General features: G+C 52.5%; 1 protein-coding gene across 1 annotated transcript in view; it reads left to right on the top strand.

Moving 5' to 3' along the window:
- Positions 1-21,795, top strand: part of cc2d2a (coiled-coil and C2 domain containing 2A) — a 221,278-nt gene that overhangs the window by 123,564 nt on the left and 75,919 nt on the right. The window lies entirely within an intron of this gene.

Raw genomic sequence — 21,795 nt, 5'->3', positions numbered from 1 at the left:
CGCCCCCCCAGTCGCTCTCTCGCCCCCCCAGTCGCTCTCTCGCCCCCCCCAGTCGCTCTCTCGCCCCCCCCAGTCGCTCTCTGCCCCCCCAGTCGCTCTCTCGCACCCCCAGTCGCTCTCTCGCCCCCCCCAGTCGCTCTCTCGCCCCCCCCAGTCGCTCTCTCGCCCCCCCAGTCGCTCTCTCGCCCCCCCCAGTCTCTCTCGCCCCCCCCCAGTCTCTCTCGCACCCCCCAGTCTCCCTCGCCCCCCCCAGTCTCTCTCGTCTCGCCCCCCCGTCTCTCTCTCGCCCCCCTCAGCCTCTCTCTCGCCCCCCCAGCCTCTCTCTCCGCCCCCCCAGTCTCTCTCTCTCGCCCCACCAGCCTCTCTCTCGCCCCCCCCAGCCTCTCTCTCGCCCCGCCAGCCTCTCTCTCGCCCCGCCAGCCTCTCGCCACCCCAGTCTCTCACTCGCCCCCGCAGACTCTCGCCCCCCCAGTCGCTCTCTCGCCCCCCCCCAGTCGCTCTCTCGCCCCCCCAGTCGCTCTCTCGCCCCCCCAGTCTCTCTCTCGCCCCCCCCCAATCTCTCTCGCCCTCCCAGTCTCTCTCTCGCCATCCCAGTCTCTATCTCAACCCCCCAGTCTCTCTCTCGCTCCCCCTACAGTCTCTCTTTTGCTCCCCTCAGTCTCTCTCTCTCTCCCCCTGTCTCTCTCTCCCCCCCCCTCGTATCTCTCTCGCCCCCCCAGCCTCTCTCTCGCCCCCCCAGTCTCTCTCTCTCGCCCCCCCAGCCTTTTTCTCGCCCCCCCCAGCCTCTCTCTCGTCCCCCCCATTCTCTCTCGCCCTCCCAGTCTCTCTCTCGCCCTCCCAGTCTCTCTCTCGCCCTCCCAGTCTCTCTCTCGCCCCCCCCAGTCTCTCTCTCGCCCCCCTCAGCCTCTCTCTCGCCCCCACAGCCTCTCTCTCGCCCCCCCAGTCTCTCTCTCTCTCGCCCCCCAGTCTTTTTCTTGCCCCCCCCAGCCTCTCTCTCGCTCCCCCCAGCCTCTGTCTCACCCTCCCAGTCTCTCTCTCGCCACCCCACTCTCGCTCGCACCCCCAGTCGCGCTCTCGCCCCCCCAGTCGCTCTCTCGCCCCCCCAGTCGCTCTCTCGCCCCCCCCAGTCGCTCTCTCGCCCCCCCCAGTCGCACTCTCGCCCCCCCAAGTCTCTCTCGCCCCCCCCAGTCTCTCTCACACCCCCCAGTCTCCCTCGCCCCCCCAGTCTCTCTCGTCTCGCCCCCCCAGTCTCTCTCTCGCCCCCCTCAGCCTCTCTCTCGCCCCCCCCCCAGCCTCTCTCTCGCCCCCCCAGTCTCTCTCTCTCGCCCCACCAGCCTCTTTCTCGCCCCCCCCAGCCTCTCTCTCGCACCCCCCAGCCTCTCTCTCACCCCCACAGCCTCTCTCTCGCCACCCCAGCCTCTCTCTCGCCACCCCAGCCTCTCTCTCGCCCCCCCAGTCTCTCACTCGCCCCCGCAGACTCTCGCCCCCCCAGTCTCTCTCTCGACCCCCAGTCTCTCGCCCCCCCCAGACTCTCTCTCGCACCCCCAGTCTCTCTCTCGCCCCCAGTCTCTCTCTCGCCACCCCCCATTCTCTCTCGCCCTCCCAGTCTCTCTCTCGCCCTCCCAGTCTCTCTCTCGTCCCCCCAGTCTCTCTCTCGTCCCCCCAGTCCCTCTCTCTCACCCGCCAGTCTCTCTCTCACCTCCCCCAGTCTCTCTCTCGCCCCCAGTCTCTCTCTCGCCACCCCAGTCTCTTTCTCGCCCCCCCAGTCTCTCTCTCGCCCCCCAGTCTCTCTCTCGCCCCCCAGTCTCTCTCTCGCCCCCAGTCTCTCTCGCCCCCCCCAGTCTCTCTCTCGCCCCCCAGTCTCTCTCTCGCCCCCCAGTCTCTCTCTCGCCCCCCAGTCTCTCTCTCGACCCCAGTCTCTCTCTCGACCCCAGTCTCTCTCTCGCCCCCCAGTCTCTCTCTCGCCCCCCAGTCTCTCTCTCGCCCCCCAGTCTCTCTCTCGCCCCCCAGTCTCTCTCTCGCCCCCAGTCTCTCTCTCGCCCCCCAGTCTCTCTCTCGCCCCCCAGTCTCTCTCTCGCCCCCCAGTCTCTCTCTCGCCCCCCAGTCTCTCTCTCGCCCCCAGTCTCTCTCTCGCCCCCTAGTCTCTCTCTCGCCCCCCAGTCTCTCTCTCGACCCCAGTCTCTCTCTCGCCCCCAGTCTCTCTCTCGCCTCCCAGTCTCTCTCTCGCCCCCCAGTCTCTCTCTCGCCCCCAGTCTCTCTCTCGCCACCCCAGTCTCTCTCTCGCCCCCCAGTCTCTCTCTCGCCCCCCCAGTCTCTCTCTCGCCCCCAGTCTCTCTCTCGCCACCCCAGTCTCTCTCTCAACCCCCAGTCTCTCTCTCTTGCCCCCCAGTCTCTCTCTCGCCCCCAGTCTCTCTCTCGCCCCCCAGTCTCTCTCTCGCCCCCAGCCTCTCTCTCGCCACCCCAGTCTCTATCTCAACCCCCAGTCTCTCTCTCGCTCCCCCTACAGTCTCTCTCTTGCTCCCCTCAGTCTCTCTCTCTCTCCCCCTGTCTCTCTCTCTCGCCCCCAGTCTCTCTCTCGCCACCCCAGTCTCTCTCTCAACCCCCAGTCTCTCTCTCTTGCCCCCCAGTCTCTCTCTCGCCCCCCAGTCTCTCTCTCGCCCCCCAGTCTCCCTCTCGCTCCCAGTCTCTCTCTCGCCCCCCAGTCTCTCTTTCGCCCCCCAGTCTCTCTCTCGCCCTCCCAGTCTCTCTCTCGCCCCCAGTTTCTCTCTCGCCCCCCAGTCTCTCTCTCGCCCCCCAGTCTCTCTCTCGCCCTCCCAGTCTCTCTCTCGCCCCCACCAGTCTCTCTCTCGCTCCCAGTCTCTCTCTCGCCCCCCAGTCTCTCTCTCGCCCCCCAGTCTCTCTCTCGCTCCCAGTCTTTCTCTCGCCCCCCAGTCTCTCTCTCGCCCCCCAGTCTCTCTCTCGCCCCCCAGTCTCTCTCTCGCTCCCAGTCTCTCTCTCGTTCCCAGTCTCTCTCTCGCCCCCCCAGTCTCTCTCTCGCTCCCAGTCTTTCTCTCGCCCCCCAGTCTCTCTCTCGCCCCCCAGTCTCTCTCTCGCCCCCCAGTCTCTCTCTCGCCCCCCCCAGTCTCTCTCGCTCCCAGTCTCTCTCTCGCTCCCCCTACAGTCTCTCTCTTGCTCCCCTCAGTCTCTCTCTCTCTCCCCCTGTCTCTCTCTCTCGCTCCCAGTCTCTCTCTCGCCCCCTCCCAGTCTCTCTCTCGCCCCCCAGTCTCTCTCTCGCCCCCCAGTCTCTCTCTCGCTCCCAGTCTCTCTCTCGCCCCCCAGTCTCTCTCTCGCCCCCCAGTCTCTCTCTCGCCCTCCCAGTCTCTCTCTCGCCCCCAGTTTCTCTCTCGCCCCCCAGTCTCTCTCTCGCCCCCCAGTCTCTCTCTCGCCCTCCCAGTCTCTCTCTCGCCCCCACCAGTCTCTCTCTCGCTCCCAGTCTCTCTCTCGCCCCCCAGTCTCTCTCTCGCCCCCCAGTCTCTCTCTCGCTCCCAGTCTTTCTCTCGCCCCCCAGTCTCTCTCTCGCCCCCCAGTCTCTCTCTCGCCCCCCAGTCTCTCTCTCGCTCCCAGTCTTTCTCTCGCCCCCCAGTCTCTCTCTCGCCCCCCAGTCTCTCTCTCGCTCCCAGTCTCTCTCTCGTTCCCAGTCTCTCTCTCGCCCACCAGTCTCTCTCTCGCTCCCAGTCTCTCTCTCGCCCCCCAGTCTCTCTCTCGCCCCCAGTCTCTCTCTCGCTCCCAGTCTCTCTCTCGCCCCCCAGTCTCTCTCTCGCTCCCAGTCTCTCTCTCGCCCCCCAGTCTCTCTCTCGCCCCCCAGTCTCTCTCTCGCTCCCAGTCTCTCTCTCGCCCCCCAGTCTCTCTCTCGCCCCCCAGTCTCTCTCTCGCTCCCAGTCTCTCTCTCGCCCCCCAGTCTCTCTCTCGCCCCCCAGTCTCTCTCTCGCCCCCCAGTCTCTCTCTCGCTCCCAGTCTCTCTCTCGCCCCCCAGTCTCTCTCTCGCCCCCCAGTCTCTCTCTCGCCCCCCAGTCTCTCTCTCGCTCCCAGTCTCTCTCTCGCCCCCCAGTCTCTCTCTCGCCCCCCAGTCTCTCTCTCGCTCCCAGTCTCTCTCTCGCCCCCCAGTCTCTCTCTCGCCCCCCAGTCTCTCTCTCGCCCCCCAGTCTCTCTCTCGCTCCCAGTCTCTCTCTCGCCCCCCAGTCTCTCTCTCGCTCCCAGTCTCTCTCTCGTTCCCAGTCTCTCTCTCGCCCCCCAGTCTCTCTCTCGCTCCCAGTCTTTCTCTCGCCCCCCAGTCTCTCTCTCGCCCCCCCCAGTCGCTCTCTCGTCCCCCCAGTCTCTCTCTCGCCCACCCGTCTCTCTCACGCCCCACCCAGTCGCTCTCTCGCCCCACCCCAGTCTCTCTCTCGCCCCCCCAGACTCTCTCTCGCCCCTCCCAGTTGCACTCTCGCCCCCCCCCAGTCGCTCTCTCGCCCCCCCAGTCGCTCTCTCGCTCCCTCCCCAGTCGTTCTCTTTCCCCCCCCCAGTCATTCTCTCGCCCCCCCCCCCAGTCGCGCTCTCGCCCACCCCAGTCGCTCTCTCGCCCCCCCAGTCGCTCACTCATCCCCCCCAGTCGTGCTCTCGCCCCCCCAGTCGCTCACTCATCCCCCCCAGTCGCTCTCTCGCCCCCCCAGCCTCTCTCTCGCCCCCCAGCCCCAGCCTCTCTCTCGCCTCCCCAGTCTCTCTCACGCCCCCCAGCCTCTCGCCCCCCCAGCCTCTCTCTCGCCTCCCCAGCCTCTCTCTCGCCCCACCAGCCTCTCTCTCGCGCCCCCAGCCTCTCTCTCGCCCCCCCAGCCTCTCTCTCGCCCTCCCAGCCTCTCTCTAGCCCGCCCAGCCTCTCTCTCGCCCCGCCAGCCTCTCTCTCGCCCCGCCAGCCTCTCTCTCGCCCCCCCAGTCTCTCTCTCGCCCCCGCAGACTCTCGCCCCCCCAGTCTCTCTCTCGACCCCCAGTCTCTCGCCCCCCCCCAGACTCTCTCTCGCACCCCCCGTCTCTCTCTCACCCTCAGTCTCTCTCTCGCCTCCTCCCAGTCTCTCTCTCGCCCTCCCAGTCTCTTTCTCGCCCCCCCCAGTCTCTCTCTCGCTCCCAGTCTCTCTCTCGCCCCCTCCCAGTCTCTCTCTCGCCCCCCAGTCTCTCTCTCGCCCCCCAGTCTCTCTCTCGCCCCCCAGTCTCTCTCTCGCCCCCCAGTCTCTCTCTCGCCCCCCAGTCTCTCTCTCGCCCCCCAGTCTCTCTCTCGCCCCCCAGTCTCTCTCTCGCCCCCCAGTCTCTCTCTCGCCCCCCAGTCTCTCTCTCGCCCCCCAGTCTCTCTCTCGCCCCCCAGTCTCTCTCTCGCCCCCCAGTCTCTCTCTCGCTCCCAGTCTCTCTCTCGCCCCCTCCCAGTCTCTCTCTCGCCCCCCAGTCTCTCTCTCGCCCCCCAGTCTCTCTCTCGCCCCCCAGTCTCTCTCTCGCCCCCCAGTCTCTCTCTCGCCCCCCAGTCTCTCTCTCGCCCCCCAGTCTCTCTCTCGCCCCCCCAGTCTCTCTCTCGACCCCCAGTCTCTCGCCCCCCCCCAGACTCTCTCTCGCACCCCCCGTCTCTCTCTCACCCTCAGTCTCTCTCTCGCCTCCTCCCAGTCTCTCTCTCGCCCTCCCAGTCTCTTTCTCGCCCCCCCCAGTGTCTCTCTCGCTCCCAGTCTCTCTCTCGCCCCCTCCCAGTCTCTCTCTCGCCCCCCAGTCTCTCTCTCGCCCCCCAGTCTCTCTCTCGCCCCCCAGTCTCTCTCTCACCCCCCAGTCTCTCTCTCGCCCTCCCAGTCTCTCTCTCGCCCCCAGTTTCTCTCTCGCCCCCCAGTCTCTCTCTCGCCCCCCAGTCTCTCTCTCGCCCTCTCCCAGTCTCTCTCTCGCCCTCTCCCAGTCTCTCTCTCGCCCTCCCAGTCTCCCTCTCGCCCCCAGTCTCTTTCTCGCCCCCCCAGTCTCTCTCTCGCCCCCCCCAGTCGCTCTCTCGTCCCCCCAGTCTCTCTCTCGCCCACCCGTCTCTCTCACGCCCCACCCAGTCGCTCTCTCGCCCCACCCCAGTCTCTCTCTCGCCCCCCCAGACTCTCTCTCGCCCCTCCCAGTTGCACTCTCGCCCCCCCCCCAGTCACTCTCTCACCCCCCCAGTCGCTCTCTCGCTCCCTCCCCAGTCGTTCTCTCGCCCCCCACCAGTCGTTCTCTTTCCCCCCCCCCAGTCATTCTCTCGCCCCCCCCCCCAGTCGCGCTCTCGCCCCCCCCCCCAGTCGTTCTCTTCCCCCCCCCCAGTCATTCTCTCGCCCCCCCCCAGTCACTCTCTCGCCCCCCCAGGCGCTCTCTCGCTCCCCCCCCAGTCATTCTCTCGCCCCCCCCCCAGTCGTTCTCTTCCCCCCCCCCAGTCATTCTCTCGCCCCCCCCAGTCGCGCTCTCGCCCCCCCCAGTCGCTCTCTCGCCCCCCCCAGTCGCGCTCTCGCCCCCCCCAGTCGCGCTCTCGCCCCCCCCCCCCAGTCGCGCTCTCGCCCCCCCCAGTCGCTCTCTCGCTCCCCCCCAGTCGCGCTCTCGACCCCCCCAGTCGCGCTCTCGCCCCCCCCCGTCGCTCTCTCGCCCCCCCAGTCGCTCTCTCGCCCCCCCAGTCGCTCTCTCGCCCCCCCCAGTCGCTCTCTCGCCCCCCCCCCAGTCGCTCTCTCGCCCCCCCCAGTCGCTCTCTCGCCCCCAGTCTCTCTCTCGCCCCCAGTCTCTCTCTCTCGTCCCCCCAGTCTCTCTCTCGCCCCCCCCAGTCGCTCTCTCGCTCCCCCCCAGTCGCTCTCTCGCCCCCACCCCCCAGTCTCTCGCCCCCACCCCCCAGTCTCTCGCTCGCCCCCCCAGTCTCTCGCTCACCCCCTCCCCAGTCTCTCTCTCGCTCCCCCAGTCTCTCGCTCGTCCCCCTCAGTCTCTCTCTTGCCCTCCCAGGCCCTCTTTCGCCCCCCAGTCTCTCCCTCGCTCGCCCCCTCAGTCTCTCTCTCCCCCCGCAGTCTCTCTGTCCCTCCCCCAGTCTCTCTCGCTCCCCCCAGTCTCTCTCTCTTCCTCCCCCCCCCACCCAGTCTCTCTCTCTCCCCCCCCAGTCTCTCTTCCCCCACCACCCCCCCGGCTCACTCTCTCCCCCACAGTCTCTCTCGCTCCCCCCCCCCCCCACAGTCTCTCTTCCCCCCCGCCCCCAGTCTCTCTCTTCCTCACACCCGGTCTCTCTCTTCCGCCCCCCCCCCAGTCTCTCTCTTTCCCCCCGTCCCCAGTATCTCTCCCCCGCCCCCCCCACTCTCTCTTTCCCTGCCTCCCATCCAGTCTACATAAGAACATAAGATATCGGAGCAGGATTAGGCCATTTGGCCCATCAAGCCTGCTCCGCCATTCAATAGATCATGGCTGATATGATCATGGACTCAGTTCCACTTCTCTGCCCGCTCCCCATTAGCTTTTACTCCCTTATCACTCAAAAATCTGTCTATCTCCACATTAAATATATTCAAAGACCCTGCCTCCACAGCTCTCTGGGGCAGAGAATTCCACAGATTTACAACCCTCTGAGAGAAGAAATTCCTTCTCATCTCAGTTTTAAATCGGCAGCCCCTTATTCTGAGACTAAGTCCCCTAGTTTTAGGTTCCCCTATGAGTGAAAATATCCTTTCTGCATCCATCTTGTCGTGCCCCCTCATTATCATATATATTTTGATAAGATCACCTCTCATGCTTCTGAACTACAATGTGTATAGGGCCAACCTACTCAACCTATCCTCATAAGTCAACCCCCTCATCTCCGGAATCAACCTAGTGAACCTTCTCTGAACAACCTCCAATGCAAGTATATCCTTCCTTAAATATGGAGCCCAAAACTGTACACAGTACTCCAGGTGTGGCCTTACCAATACTGTGTACGATTTTAGCAGGACTTCTCTGCTTTTATACTCTATCACCCTTGCAATAAAGGCCAACATTCCATTTGCCTTCCTGAACCTGCATAGTAACTTTTTGTGTTTCATGCACTAGGGCCCCCAGGTTACTATGTACTGCAACACTTTGCAATTTTTTTTCATTTAAATTGTTATATGCTTTTTTATTTTTACTGCCAAAGTGGATAACCTCACATTTTTACACATTATACTCCATCTGCCAGATTTTTGCCGACTCACTTAGCCTGTCTATATCCCTTTGCAGATTTTTTGTGCCCTCCTCACAATTTGCTTTCCCACTCATCTTTGTATCATCAGCAAACTTGGCTACAATACAATCGGTCCCTTCATCCAAGTCATTAATATAGATTGTAATATAGTCTCTCTCTCTTCCCCCACCCCCCCCAGTCACTCTCTCTGCCCCCCAGTCTCATTCTAAGCCATCCCCCCAGTCTCACTCTATGCCCCCCCCCAGTCTCTCTCTATGCCACCCCAGCCTCTCTCTATGCCCCACCCCCCCAGTCTCTATGCCTCCCCCTAGTCTCTCTTTCTACCAAAGGGCAGAAAACGCTAGTGGGAGTTGTGTAGTAGTGAGGTTGGGGATAGCATCAAACAAGAAATTAGGGATGCGTGCAATTAAGGTACAGCAGTTATCATGGGCGACTTTAATCTAAATATAGATTGGGCTAACCAAACTGGTAGCAATACGGTGGAGGGGGATTTCCTGCAGTGTATTAAACCAATATGTCGAGGAACCAACAAGAAGGCTGGCCGTCCTAGACTGAGTGACGTGTAATGAGAAAGGACTAATTAGCAATCTTGTGCGAGGCCCCTTGGGGAAGAGTGACCATAATATGGTAGAATTCTTTATTAAGATGGAGAGTGACACAGTTAATTCAGAGACTAGGGTCCTGAACTTAAGGAGAGGTAACTTCGATGGTATGAGACGTGAATTAGCTGGAATAGACTGGCAAATGATACTTAAAGGGTTGACGGTGGATAGGCAATGGCAAACATTTAAAGATGACATAGATGAACTTCAACAATTGTACATCCCTGTCTGGAGTAAAAATAAAACGGGGAAGGTGGCTTAACCGTGGCTAACAAGGGAAATTAAGGATAATGTTAAATCTAAGGAAGAGGCATATAAACTGGCCAGAAAAAGCAGCAAACCTGAGGACTGGGAGAAATTTAGAATTCAGCAGAGGAGGACAAAGGGTTTAATTAGGAGGGGAAAATAGACTATAAGAGGAAGCTTGCCAGGAACATAAAAACTGACTGCAAAAGCTTGTATAGATAGATATGTGAAGAGAAAAAGATTAGTGAAGACGAATGTGGGTCCCTTGCAGGTCAGATTCAGGTGAATTTATAATGGGGAGCAAAGAAATGGTAGACCAATTGAACAAATACTTTGGTTCTGTCTTCACGAAGGAAGAAACATATAACCTTCCGGAAATACTAGGGGACCGAGGGTTGAGCGAGAAGGAGGAACTGAAGGATATCCTTATTAATCAGGAAATTGTGTTAGGAAAATTGATGGGATTGAAGGCCGATAAATCCCCAGGGCACTGATAGTCTGCATCCCAGAGTACTTAGGGAAGTGGCCCAAGAAATAGTGGATGCAATGGTGATCATTTTCCACCCCCACCCCGCCAAAACTCTCCTCCTCCCCCCCCCGCCAATACACTCTTTCTCTCCCTCCTCCCCAAAGCTCTTCTCCTCCTTCCCCCCCCACCCCAAAAACTCTTCTCCTTCCCCCCCAGAATGACCTCGGTAGCTGGAGAAAAAACATCTTCCGAGTCAGAAGGAAGTTCTTCCTCCTGTCTCGCATCTGTTGTGGTGCTTGATGGTACGGGATGCAGTGCCATCTCCCGAAACTATTGCAAGCCGCAAGTCAGCGACAGGGTCGGTCGTTCGCCCCATTGCCACAATTATCCGATCCATGCACTCCGTTATTCATGCGGACAGTGGCAATGTTGCTGGTCAACCCACCAAGCGCCTGGAGGAGCTTTCGACCCATGTCAATGCTCGCCCTTGATAGTGAGACCGTGTCCTCATTTGGATCTGCCCATTGCAGCGCATGCCTACCTCGCCGACTCAACCTCCGTGGGGTCGGCGTGGGCACTGGACGCCTTGGAGTGGCCTGCTGCAAGCCGCTTGGCCCCGTTACTTCATCTGTTGCTGATGACGTGGCCACAGGTACCACAGATGAAAACTCTGGGTCATCTTCCTCCTCCTCAGATTCCTTTTCCTCACCCGTGGTGATGACCACCTGCAGCGGTAAAGAGGTTGGTGCAGAAGCCTCCCTTTGAGCCTGGGGAGTCTGGGTAGCTGCAAAACATAATTGAGGTTATTAGAAGAGAAGGGTAGACATGAATGAGAATGCTTGCGCTACACTTGCATATGTAGGAGGAGCAACACTACTGCAATAAATGTGAATGAGAGACGTTACATATGATTAATATTAAGATGTCTAATAATGTTAAAAAGACAAATTGAAAAGCACTGTATCTGAATGCACGAAGCATCTGTAATAAGGTAGATGAATTAACAGCGCAAATAGATGTAAACAGATACGATATAGTTGCAATTACAGAGACATGGTTGTAGGGTGACCAGGGTTGGGAGCTGAATATCCAAGGATATTCGATATTTAGGAAGGACAGGCAAAAAGGAAGAGGGGGTGGTGTAGCATTGTTAGTAAAGGATGAAATCAGAGCAATGGTGAGAAAGGATATTGGCTCAGAAAATCAAGATGTAGAATCAGTCTGGGTGGAGCTAAGGAGCAACAAGGGACAGAAAACATTGGTGGGAGTTGTCTAAAGGCCTCCAAACAGCAGTGATAGTGGGATGGCATCAAACAGGAAATTAGAGATGCATGTAGCAAGGGTACTACAGTAATTGTAGGTGACTTTCATCTACATATAGACTGCCCAAAGCAAATTAGTAATAATACTGTAGATGAATTCCTGGAGTGTGTGCGAGATGGTTTTTTTAGACCAGTATGTTGCGGAGCCTACTAGGGATCAGGCTATCCTAGATTGGGTATTGTGTAATGAGAAGGGGTTAATTAACAGTCTTGTTGTGCGGGGTCCTTTAGGGAAGAGTAACCATAACATGATTGAATTCTTTATTAAGATAGAAAGTGAAGTAGTCCAATCCGAAACTAGGGTCCTAAATCTGAACAAAGGAAACTACAAAGGTATGAGAAATGAATTGGCTATGATAGATTGGGAAGATTCATTAAAAGGCACGACGGTGGATAGACAATGGCTAACATTTAAGGAACGAATGCTTGAATTGCAACAGTTATACATTACTTTCTGGCGTAAAAACACAAAAGGAAAAGTGGCCCAACCATGGCTAACAAAAGAAATTAAGGATAGTATTAGATCCAAAGAGGAGTCATACAAAGTTGCCAGAAAAAGTAGCAAGCCTGAGGATTGGGAGCAGTTTAGAATTCAGCAAAAAAGGACCAAGAGATTAATTAACAGGGGAAAAATAGAGTATGAGATTAAACTTGCAAGGAACAATGGGCTGAAGTTTCCCCAGGAGTTGCTTTTTTTTTGGAGCAACTTGATTTTTCTGGACTATCTTTTTAGTTGTAATTCTGGCCATTTAATTTGCGCCAGTGTAAGTGAGTTCGTTAGGTTTTTTTTTAGTTCCTTTTTTTTTCAAAAGGGGGTGTTCCCAGCCACTTACCCCTGTTTTCGGTGTTTGGCCAGCAAATAGTTGCTCCAAACTAACTAGGCCAGCAAATGTTGCCACCTCTGTCCACACAGAAAAACCTTACCTAGAGTTAAGGAATCGGCCCAAGTAACTACATTTAAAGCACCACCAAGCACCAAACAAAGCACAAAAAGTAATAAGCAATGAATTAACAAGTAAAAAATAGAAGGAACCCTGCACCTAAAGCACCAAGACCAAGTAATAAGCAACCAATCAATCACTAACAAATACAAACTCGAAGTCTTACCAAAATACAGCCCAGGAAGGCAGCGGGCCACCGATGAGGGAGACCATTCAGGCAGGGCTAGGAGGGGGTGGGTGGAGAGAGTGTGGGGGGGGGGGGGGGAGAGGAGGAGGGGGGAGGTGGAAGTACCCTCTTGCTCAAATGGTACAAATCCTCTGGAAGGTCTGGAGCCAGCCCCTTGGTTTTCAGTATCCTGAGGATCTTGTTCGCCCAAGATACGGTGGACATTCCCTCCACACAAGCGCATCTGTTCCTGCTGTCGGGGCCGCTTACTAGGCTGCCTGCGTGACACAGTTACTCCCGTCCTCACTCACAGAGGGCCTGGCTTCACGTTTGGGGCACTAATCTTGGAGGGGTTTGGTGATGACCGCTTGCTGATGACAATGGCCAAAAACCCCTTCAGAGTCCTGTAAGAGTTTGGCACATCTAGACTGATGTCGGGCATGGCATCAAACACCCGCATGAATCCCCGGTTCATCTGGTCGAGAGTTACAAACCCAGACCCCCAGAAACTCTTCAGGAGTTTTACAATCAGGTCAGGGTTGACACAGCCTGCAGAGCACACTCTGGCCGCCAATGAGGGAGCCCATTCGGCCAGGGCTAGGGACAGCGTGTTTCGGGCCCCTCCCACACAGCCTGCAGCGCGCGGTTGCAGAAACAGCCTGCCAGGAGCTACTGCATATGCGCGCAGACTCAGCGCCGAGACCTGGCTCGGCCCACCACGGGTTCCAATGCGCTGCACCACAGGCCTGGAACCAACGGGGAGAATACGGAGATAAGAAATCGACGCCGTTTCTGTTCTACAAAATTGGTGCACCTAGCAGAGGAGGCAAACTTGGGCCCATAAAACCCCACTGCAAAAGTTTCTACAAGTACGTAAAAAGAAAAAGATTATTGAAGACAAATATAGGTCCTTTACAGTTGGAAACAGGAGAATTTGTAATGGGGAACAAGGAAATGGCAGAACAATTAATTAAATACTTCGGTTCTGTCTTCATGGAAGAGTGGAAGAGGACACAAATAACGTCCCAGAAATTCTAGGGAACCAAGGGTCTAGTGAACAAGAGGAATTAAAGGAAATGATTATTAGTAAGAAAATAGTGCTGGAGAAACTAATGGGACTGAAGGCTGAAAAATCCCCAGGGCCTGCTGATCTGCATCCCAGAATACTAAAAAGAGGTAGCCATGGAAATATGCATTGGTTGTCATCTTCCAAAATTCTATAGAATATGGAACAGTTCCTGCAGATTAGAGGGTGGCAAATGTAACCCCACTATTTAAAAAAAGATGGAGAGAGAAAACGGGGAACGACAGACCGGTTAGCCTAACATCAGTAGTAGGGAAAATGCTAGAGTCTATTTTAAAGGATATGATAACGGCACACTTAGATAATGTCAACGGGATTAAACAAAGTCAACATAGATTTATGAAAGGAAAATCATGTTTGACAAACCTACTGGAGTTTTTTGAGGATGTAACTGATAGAATAGATAAGGGAGAACCAGTGGATGTAGTGTATTTTGGATTTTCAGAAGGCCTTTGATAAAGTCCCACATAAGAGGTTAGTGTGCAAAATTAAAACACAAAGGATTTGGGGGTAATATACAGGCATGGATTGAAAGTTGGTTAACTGACAGGAAAGAGAGAAAGAATAAACTGGTATTTTCGGGTTGGCGGGCAGTGACTGGTGGGGTACCACAGGGATCAGTGCTTGGGCCCCAGCTATTTACAATATATATAAATGATTTGGATGAGGGAACCAAATGTAATATTTCCAAGTTTGCTGACGACACAAAACTTGGTTGGATTGTGAGTTGTGAGGAGGATGCAAAGACACTGCAATGTGATTTAGATAGGTTGAGTGAGTGGGCAAACACATGGCAGATGCAGTATAACGTGGATAAATGTGAAGTTATCCACTTTGGTAGGAAAAACATAAGGACAAAGTATTATTAAATGGTGATGGCTTGGGAAGTGTTGATGTAGAGAGGGACCTGGGTGTTCTTGTACACCAGTCACTGAAAGCAAACATGCAGGTGCAGCAAACAGTTAGAAAGGCAAATGGTATGTTGGCCTTCATTGCAAGAGGATTTGAGTATAAGAGCAAGGATGTCTTGCTGCAGTTATACAGGGCCTTGGTGAGACCGCACCTGGAATATTGTGTGCAGTTTTGCTCTCCTTACCTAAGAAAGGATATACTTGCCATAGAGGGAATGCAGCAAAAGTTCACCAGATTGATTCCTGGGATGGCAGGACTGTCGTATGAGGAGAGATTGGGTCGACTAGGCCTGTATTCACTAGCGTTTAGAAGAATGAGAGGGGATCTCATTGAAACATATAAAATTCTGACTGGGTTGGATAGACTGGATGCGGGGAAGATGTTTCCCCTGGCTGGGAAGTCTAGAACAAGGGGTCACAGTCTCAGGATACGGGGTCGGAAATTTAGGACCGAGATGAGGAGAAATATTTTCACTCAGAGAGTGGTGAACCTGTGGGATTCTGTACCACAGAAGGCTGTGGAGGCCAAGTCACTGAATATATTTAAGAGGGAGATAGATAGATTTCTAGAAACAAAAGACATTAAGGGATATGGAGAAAAAGCGGGAATATGGTGTTGAGATAAAGGATCAGCCATGATATTGAAAGGCGGTGCAGACTCGAAGGGCTGAATGGCCTACTACTGCTCCTATTTTCTATGTTTCTATGCTAATACGGTTTGTATCCACAATGGATGCATGGTTATAACATTTACGTTCAGAGAAAATATTTAATAAGATCGTGTTTAGGAACTAATGCTTGACGCCAAATATCTCGCGTACAATCTCCAGGAAAGGCCCCATCCACGGCCATTCTGCGGCGCCTGAGGGGAGGTATGCCGTTTATTTGAATTGATGGAGGTCCCCCAGGGGAGGGAATGAGCACCGCTGGTGAGCTCGGAGTGTAATGGGAGGTGGCACCGTGTCCTTGGGCTGTGCTCGGAGGCCTCCATGTGACCGGAGCTAATGTCCCAAAGTGTCCCAGGGCAGACAGTGAGCTGGGACAGCTCTCTTCCAGTCCAGGCTGGGTCACGGTGTGAGTGACAGCAGCCGGAGAGGCTCACACAGTCTGGGTAAAGGTGACCGGACCCCTCAGTGCTCAGTCGTGCCCCATTCACCAATGTAACCAAAAAGGAGATGGTGCCCAAGTTAAAGACTTGCTCACAGCACACAAAAATTCTCCTCCTAAACAAACGTGGTAGAAATACAGAATGTTTGAGGTCTGTCTGTTTCCAGTCATTCCTTTCAATAATAATTAATACTGTTGATTGAGGCATCTGAGCAAAATTAGACTTAAAGGGTGGAGGTTCTGACCCCAGTGTAAATCTTAGCAGGGAAGCTACCCAAGATTACTCAGCTTAATTACAATCTGGCAGATTTACATTCTAATTAATTCATTGCATCATAACAATTTAAAATGTAATAATTTAATACTTACTCTTGCCGAACAACCAGGCTGCTCCACCTCTTGCAGCCCTGGTCTGCCTCACACCTATCGTGGGCCACACAAGAAATAACGGCGGTGATATCGCCCCATATTTTTTGATAGGTCCGGGGGTGGGGGGAGGTTTCCCACACCCACCCCGGGTTAATTGGCCCCACCTATTTTCCACCTCATTTACGAGGGCCTCATTCTCCTCATCCGAGAAGGTTTCACCCTCCGTCTCCCTGACCACTCCTCCTGCTGCATACTTGTATCACTCGACAGCCTTAAAAGTTAACAGACTGCTTCCCTTCTCTCTCCTTCTCTCTCTCCCTCTCTTCTGAGCATGCGCAGATGACCCCTGAACTCCCGAATCGTGGGAAAACTTCTTTGCTAAAAAAAACCGCACATATGCAGAACAGCCGTTGCAATGGACGCCAGCCTTGCACAACTGAATACATCGCTAAGGCCCATTTCACGTCGCTAAGGCAATCGCCCAAAATAAAAAGGCGAAACTAGCGCTTTTTAAAATGGGCGATATGCCAGTGATCATGGAAAATAATAAAAGCACTAAGGCCATAAATGTCGCCCATTTTTGGGCGATAGTGATCATAGTGGAAAGTCTAGCCCTTAATTTCTGATCACTCAACTGCCCTTCCTGGCATATATACTAGCCAGCATTGTTAATGGTTCCCTTTACTCGGACATTATCCCTCTCTCTTCAAAGCCAACATTAACTCTTTACATCCTCAAAAAATCTAACCTCAACTCATCTGTCCTATCCAACTATCATGCAATTTTCAACTTGCTTTTCTTCTCTAATGTCCTTGAACATCTCATCATATCCCAGCTCAATACCTATGTCGACAAGAACTTCCCATTGAGATCCTTCCAGTTTGCTTTCTATCTTTCTTACAGCACCAAAATGGCACTACCCAGAGTTGCAAATGACATCCACTATGACTGTAACCATGGTGCATTATTCCTTCTTGACTTTCTCTCAGCATCCAATGAGAATAACCACATCATCATCCTCCAACACCTCTCCATTCACCTCTTTAGGACTGCTCTTGCATAGTTCTGTCCGTAACTGTCCAAACCGTAACTGTCCAAATGTAGCCAGTGCACTTTCATCAATGCCTTCTCTTCCTTCCTCACACTACTGCCAGCAGAGTTCCCAAAACATCTATCTTTGCCCCTTCTTCTCTATCTACATATGTCTCGGCAACATTATTAGCAGGTATGAGATCATTTTCACATATACAATGATGATACCAGCTCTATCTCTCTCCATGACTACTCTTTGGTAGTCTCCCAAACTTCACCCTCCATATCCTGAACTAAGTCCTACTCACCATAATCACCATCCGTGATGATCTGCATTGGCTCCTCATGCTGCAATACCTTAAATTCAAAATCCTGCCCTATAAATTCCTCCATGGTTTTGCCCCATCCTAGCTCTGCAATCTCCTCCAACCCTATATACCCTCTGATGTGGAGTATGACAAAGACACTCAACACAGGCCTGTTGTGGAGAAAATAATTGTTTAATTGCTTGATCAAGGAAGACACGGTCTACACCAATTCCTTAACTGGGTGCCCTCCCAACCGTTCTCGTCGAACACTTTAGGAGCTGCTTCTTTTATACAGAATTCTTTGTAAAGTCATCACTTACATTATCATTGGTTAGTCTTTCTACCGCGTGACAATTTTCTTTTGTTTTGTTAGAGATTGTTTAATTTCAACTTTGTTAATTGTTTTACATCCTCCTTGGGTATGAACATATGTATCCTACATCCTGCCTCCTGCCACCAGCAGGAATTTATTTCTAAGTTCTGAATACAACAGGAAGCCACTTCCTAGGCCTACAACCTTAGCTCTGAATAACAGGAACTGTACCATTGTCCTACAGTGCTAATTCTGCCACATCAGCAAATTGTGTTTTTGCCTTCCTAATCTAAAACATGTTTAACTCCTTAATACCTGCTTCAATCCCCACTTTGGTCACATGGTTATTCTATTAACCCACCGTGACCAATTCTTTTACCTTACTAGGCTTGTGTGTCTCCCACCCCGATTTCGTTAATCAGGCGATAGGATTGGGACACTCACGATTCATATCAGGTAGTCGTGTTGGTTTGGTTCGTCTCGCCTGTTACCTATTTTCAGCGAAGGCTTCCTTTCGTATTTATGAGCGGCTTTTACCAGCGCTTTCATCCTTCTCCTCCTACATCTAAAGCACCAGTCAAACAGTAATATAAGTATAACCAACATCTGCACTATCACTAATACATGTGACATAATTCTTATCCAAGGGTGTACATGAACATTAAGTCCCAAATCCCATAGTCGTGTATACCAGGGTTAATTGGCCAGCACTTTCTTCGTGTCCTTTTGCAGCTCAACAATCTCTTTCATCAGGATGATGTATTTTTGTCATTGCTCAGGGACACTCTTCTCCAACGCTGTCTGTTCCTCACTTAGTTTGGAAATAGGTTTTCCTTGAGGCTCTTTGAAGCCTTCGTACCCTGCCTTTATAGTGTCTACCATTATTCCACTGATAGTTTCTTCTTTTAATTCTGGATATATAATATGTCCCTGAATATTAACCTCTTCTCTGATCATAAAGCAAAAGTCGGTGGTAGTGATGGGGCAGTGGGCAGTGTGTTACTCCTCCCACAGTCATGTTTGTGGCTGTGGTGCTGACACACCATTGCCCATTACTTCGTGGTGCTGCTGTTGTCTTGAAATCCAGCATCAGCACGGTTATGCTCAGGATGCATCCTTCTGTACGGCTGTATCCACAATCATCTTGATCAAATTTGGGATGTTCTCAGCACAAACCAACCTGGTTATTCTTATAACAATCTGTAATGCACACACCCTTGGCATCATCTCCCTTCTTAATAACATATTGGTGCAGTTTGTGGTATCTGACCCGTGTTTGGTTTCTTATTTCTCCTATATTGTCAACTTTATACAGGAGGTTTCTCTTGGTCACATCATATTGTGGTATTGACAGTACAAATCCGATTATATTCTGATGACCAGTTACACATTTAGTTTTAGGAACCCATGCATGGCTGTTTCGTCTAATTTCACAGGCATCTGTTTCCCTTTTTCTCAAGGTCCATTCCCTGAATACATCAATGGTTATCCAATCTGGGACCTCCCCATTTTGTAGCTGTTCTAAGTTATGTTCTACTGTACTTATCATCCATGCTCCATACCCGGCGCATACTGCGGCATTTCGTCCACTTTCACTATTGTACTTTTGGTTCGCGTTTATTAAGTTAATTGTCTTGGCATGATCCCTTAGTGGGTGGACCACTTGTAACAATTCTCGCTCGGCCCCATCTCCCAATTGGACCTGCATTTTCTCATTATCATTTCCCCTTTCCAGCAACCCTCTTAGGGTTTGGGTGTATGTGTTAACCTGCTCTTCTACCATCTGGAGATCTATAGTGTTTACCGTGGCTACGCCCGCCGCATATCCCGCGCCCATCATTTCTAATATCTCCCTTTTTCATCTAACCTCCTCGTTTAATGTGATAAACCTCAGGGTCTTAGTCTCGGATCCATCTAAGGCCCGCAGTGTCAGATTTTTATACATTCTTATTGTTTTTGACCCGCAGGATCTGGTCAGATTTAGAAATATCGTGATTATCTTCTGTCCTATTCCAAAGTGTATTTTTTTCCTTCGTGTATTTCATTACTAACCCCCCTTTGGCCCCCTTTGTTATGTGAGGGCACCTTGGAGTTCTCCTCTTATACAGGAACATCGTTCCCCCTCCTGTATAATTGTCACAACTTGTACTTCCCTCTGGGGCGGGTGATGGGCTACTAGAATTATGAGGGCGGTGGTGATCACGTTTATATACATTCTGTTGATAAAACACATCCTGGATATTCCAGGCTTTTAGTTAGATTCTTACCATTTCTACTTCTACCGGATTGTATGCACCGTTTCTCCGGCATGTGACCTTTCCCAGATCCATTTTATTATAGCAAGTACCCCTAGTATTGCAAATATTAATCCTAGTCCCCCGAAAAGTCCATCTATCAATGCATCTCTCCACTCCTTATTCTTTCAGCTGGGACCAATGTTTCCATCAGCCCCCACCTTTCATATTTACACATGCCCACGTGTCTCCGCTAATCATACCTCATAGAGTCCGCCCTTTCGAGGGACGAATCCAGGTTTCTCTGATAACACTCTAGACCATTACCCTTGCCCCCACCTCGGGTACTACCGCCGGGGGTTTTGTTCCTTTATCCTCGTCTTCCTCTTCCTGCTTATCTCGCACTTCCTGTCACATACCTTTCAACTGCTTACCCAGTTCCATCACATACTTCCTAATTCTATCACGTAATGCTTCTAACTCTACTCCTCCTGTTACTATTCCCTCAGGGAGTTTCATTGCTCATCCAGTCATTAGTTCGTAAGGGGTGAGTCCTGTTGTGCGGTTCGGTGTAGCATGCAGTCTCATCAATATGATGGGCAGGAGTTCCGACCCTGCCTGTCCGGTTCCCTGGATTGCTTTACTCAGGGAGGTTTTGAGGGTTCTATTTATTCTTTCTTCCATTCCTGAACTCTGGGGATGGTAGGGGATTTGGAATTTCTACTTAATGTTCAGTATTTTACAAGTTTCCTTCATTACCTTTCCTGTGAAATGAGTCCCTTGGTCCGAATCTATCTGAATGGGAATTCCCCATCTAGGAATGACCTCTTCTGCTAATATACAGGCTACCGTGGTTGCGGTACAATTGCGGGTGGCAAATGCTTCCATCCACCTTGTAAACTGGTCAATAATCACCAAGCAGTACTTCCTTCCCCTGGAGTTTATTCGGGTCCCAGTAAAATCAATCTGTATGTTTTCCCATGGTCCCCGTGGGCGGGGTTGGTGCACCATCCTTATTTTTATCACTTTTCCCACATTATGTTGGGCGCACGTAACACAGTGCTGACAATGTTTAGCAAAATCGCGCTCAATTCCCAGCCACCACCAATCCCATGAGATATTGGATATCATGGTGTTACGCCCAGCATGGTTAATGCCGTGGTGTAACTCCATGATCATTTGCTGAATGCAGGAAGGAGCCAACAACTTTCCGTCCTTTCTCCACACGGAGTCTATACCAGGTGATCCTCCCTTCCTCTCCCATTCTGCTCGTTCTTCCTCGTTCGTATCTGCGTGCAATTTAACTATGTTTATGTCCTCTTCTGTAGTAATGCTACCGACTGACTCTATCTTTATGTCTGCGGATGTGGCCGCTTCTCGGGCGGTATTGTCCGCAGCCTCATTTCCACGCTGTATTTCATCCACTACTCGTTAATGGGCCTTTACCTTTATCACTGCTGCTTTAGCTGGTTTGCTGGCTGCTTCTAATAATAATTTTATATGTTCATCATATTTGATGGCCTCTCCTTCCCCATGCTACCATGTAGTCATGTACTATCCCAAAGGCTTACCTACTGTCTGTATATATATTCACTGTCTTTCCCTCTGCCAGTAATAAGGCTTCCGTCAGTGCGGTGAATTCTGCTACTTGGGCCGAAAGGCCTCCGTCCAGCGCTCCCTGCATCACTACCTCAAGATGTTGGTTTAATACCATCCATTCCATACATGGGTGGCTGTCGACGTACCATCGGGATCCGTCCACATACAATGTGAGCTCTGGGTTTTCGAGAGCTACCTCACTTATATTCCCTGGGGAATCTTCCCATTCTAATGCGTTACACTCGTGGGGCTCCACCAAGTGAGGATTCCTTCTGCCGGGTTTTCCCAGGTGTCTCTGACTATCTTTACTGATTCATCGTGGGGCAGTAAAACGGCTTCCCACTTCGCTCGGCGGACATTGAAGACGGTCTGGAGCTTTCCAGTATTCAATATTTCTACCAGAGTGTGTTTGGTGTGTAGGACAATTTTGCCTGTCATCACGACAGGTTCGCTGACCTTGACTGCCCATGTGGCGCAGTCTAGTGCAGCCACGCATCTGGACAAGCCCACGGCTACTGGTGATTGTTGGGTTGAATAGTAAGCTATGGGTCTCATTCTGTCCCCGTGCAATTCTGTCTCTCATCAGAGAAAATTTTTAGATTGTTTCCAAACTTTTAGTATTTTTTTTTAAACTGTTTATTATTATTTCTTTTACAAAGGTTTCCAAACCCAAGATTTTCCAATGCAACTAAAATGTTTATCAAGAAGAATATCTCAAAATCCCAATTCAAATACTGTACTGCAAATCTTTTTATTAAATCTCTTTTATTGAACTAGAAGCTTTCACGTCATTTAAAATAAGATCCTACACAAAGGAAACGAGGGCGGAACTTCCCCAGCCTGTAGCCTCAAGAAACCCACGCAGGCCTTTTTTAAAAAGACATTACACTCTCCCATCTCCTTTATT

This window comes from Pristiophorus japonicus, chromosome 2 (assembly GCF_044704955.1).
Source record: "Pristiophorus japonicus isolate sPriJap1 chromosome 2, sPriJap1.hap1, whole genome shotgun sequence".
Classification (NCBI taxonomy): Eukaryota; Metazoa; Chordata; class Chondrichthyes; family Pristiophoridae; genus Pristiophorus; species Pristiophorus japonicus.
This window is presented reverse-complemented; position numbering and strand designations above follow the sequence as displayed.